This window comes from Bombina bombina, chromosome 7, assembly GCF_027579735.1.
Source record: "Bombina bombina isolate aBomBom1 chromosome 7, aBomBom1.pri, whole genome shotgun sequence".
In the NCBI taxonomy this organism is placed as follows: Eukaryota; Metazoa; Chordata; class Amphibia; order Anura; family Bombinatoridae; genus Bombina; species Bombina bombina.
The window spans coordinates 48,672,670-48,675,380 of record NC_069505.1 but is presented as its reverse complement, the minus strand read 5'-3'; the positions used below and the strand labels follow the sequence as shown (position 1 = coordinate 48,675,380).

The 2,711-nt window shown below is 44.7% G+C and overlaps 1 protein-coding gene across 2 annotated transcripts in view; it reads left to right on the top strand.

Annotated features, from left to right (window-relative positions):
* Positions 1-494: 494 nt before the first annotated feature.
* The window catches only part of LOC128665854 (nuclear RNA export factor 1-like), a 127,313-nt gene continuing 125,096 nt past the window's right edge, over positions 495-2,711 (top strand). The window contains exon 1 of one of the 2 annotated variants that reach the window (XM_053720085.1): positions 495-554. The gene's annotated coding sequence lies outside the window, so the exon portion shown is untranslated. Of the gene's footprint in view, positions 555-844; positions 877-2,711 lie in introns of those variants that run through there. The other variant, XM_053720084.1, reaches the window with a different exon arrangement.

The following is a 2,711-nucleotide window of genomic DNA, read 5'->3' as shown; positions in this document are numbered from 1 at the left end:
CTCCATTTGCTGGCATCAGGGAGCCGCTATTACAATCAGGGAGCCGCTATTACAATCAGGGAGACTCCCTGAACTTCAGGGAGAGTTGGGATGTCTGGAATAGTATTCAATAGGAACTAAGCAAATTTGATAATATAAGTGGAAACTTTATTTTTGATTGTATGCTCTGATTCACAAAAGCAAATGTCAGGGTTTCATATATATTTAACTGTGTTAATGGCCTTTAACATAGGGTGACCAGACGTCTCCGATTTCCGGGGACAGTCCCCGGATTGAGGATACTGTCCCCGGACAAATTATGTCCCCGGAAATGTCCCCGGGAAGACAGCCCCCTGAGTGTTACCACATGTCAGGGTACACAGGACCGTACACGCAAACTCCCTTACTCCAGACACGTGCAAAGAACATTCAGAGTGACTGGTGCTACCTTAAAAAGGGGCGTAGTTAACTGCTACAGAACTAGCTGAGACTATACCACTCGCTGTGCACTCTGCCCTCCCTGGCTTTCCCCTCACCCAGCAAGATCCGGAGCGTCTACACTAAGCACAGAGCAGGTAGATTTGAGATGACAGCACCATGGCTAAGACACTGAAGCACACATCAGTATTTTTATGCAAGCAAACAATTCTGAAATGTGCTCAGCTTAGTGAGAGCACGGTCACATCTTAAAGTGTTTATTGTTTACATGAGAAAGTGGCACGGGCTTTGTAGCTTGTTATACTGAGCTGACATGGTAATTGCTTGATGTGGTTTTGTAATGAGGGCAATCCCCTCCCCTTTAGCTTGCCTGTTATTGCGGTCATGTGATCCATCTTGACCTGCAGTGTAGCTTCTGAAAACTGCTTCACTAGCGTGTGCGGGAACATTGTGCTGGGGGTGAGTAGAATCCCTTTACAGGGGTTAAAGGGACATTATACACTCATTTTTTCTTTGCATAAATGTTTTGTAGATGATCTATTTATAAAGCCCATAAAGTTTTTTTTTTTTTTAAATAAATGTATAATTTTGCTTATTTTCAAATAACATTGCTCTGATTTTCAGACTCCTAACCAAGCCCCAAAGTTTTATTTGAATACCGTCAGCTACCTTCTCCAGCTTGCTCCTGTTTGTGTAAAGGGTCTTTTCATATGCAAAAGGAGGGGGGAGTTTCTTATTTCCCACTTGCAGTGGGCTTTCCAACTGCCTTTTCAACAGAGCTAAACTGAAAGCATCTAAGTACGTTTTTAAACCATTTTATACTGGATTTTTATATCAGTATCTGTGCATCTTATTCTTTATAGTAGTGTCTATTACACGCAGTTATATGAAAATGAGTGTATGCTGGCCCTTTAAGTCTGTTATTCTCTTGCTGCCGTGAAAAGGAATACTACAAACTCTGCCTACTTCAGAGTGCACAGGTCATCATCATTAATCAAGAAGCTGTCTGTGAAGAAAACATTATGTTGTGCTGCTGCCTACTACATGTGTGTGATCTGTCTATGCTGAGGCTAGCTCTATAATTGTGCTCCCTGTTTGTCGTTTGGGTTATTAGCTCAGTTTGTTTATGAGAAGGGGTATACTCTGAGAGAGGTCCCCTGATGATTAATTGGCTAGCAAGCCGAATTTAATACACATTAGCTGAGGATACACCGGCTAAATCTGAATATATTGTGGTATTAATTAGTCTTTCCAATAGGAATACATATGACAATAAATACCAAACATAATAAATGTACAAAAAAAAAGGAAAAATCAGGCATTAGTATTCTTCTGATGAGAGGGATGTGGGATCCATAAATGTGAGGATCAGCAAATTAACACCCCTTCCATGTGCCACTCCAATGAAAACAGGGGGCTTTTATTTTTTAAAACAGAAACATTTGCTGACACCAATAAAAGAGGGCTTTTGGCATATAAAATCCCCCCACTAAACTCATAGTGCTCATGAATACCCCCAAAGCCAAGGTTTTCTTTATTCTTTTAAATTGCAGTACTTAGTTTCAATTAATTGAAGGTTTGGTATTAAAGTTTAGGTTCTTGCATTATTTTGCATAATCAATTGTTGTCTAGGAAATGTGTGTGTAAGAGAGAGTGTGTGTGTGTGTGTGGGAGAGAGAGAGAGTGTGTGTGTGTGGGAGAGTTTGAGTGTGTGTGGGAGAGAGTGTGTGTGTGTGTGTGTGTGTGTGAGAGAGTGTGTGTGTGTGGGGGAGAGAGTGTGTGTGGGAGAGAGAGAGTGTGTGTGGGAGAGAGTGTGTGTGTGTGTGGCAGAGAGAGTGTGTGTGTGTGGGAGAGAGAGTGTGTGTGTGTGGGAGAGAGAGTGTGTGTGTGTGTGTGGGAGAGAGAGTGTGTGTGTGGGAGAGAGAGTGTGTGTGTGTGTGGGAGAGAGAGAGAGAGAGAGAGAGTGTGTGTGTGGGAGAGAGAGTGTGTGTGTGTGTGGGAGAGAGAGTGTGTGTGTGTGTGTGTGGGAGAGTGTGTGTGGGAGAGTGTGTGTGGGAGAGTGGGAGAGAGCGTGTGTGTGTGGGGGAGAGAGAGCGTGTGTGTGGGGGAGAGAGAGCGTGTGTGTGGGGGAGAGAGAGCGCGTGTGTGGGGGAGAGAGAGCGCGTGTGTGGGGGAGAGAGAGCGCGTGTGTGGGGGAGAGAGAGCGCGTGTGTGGGGGAGAGAGAGCGCGTGTGTGGGGGAGAGAGAGCGCGTGTGTGGGGGAGAGAGAGCGCGTGTGTGGGGGAGAGAGAGCG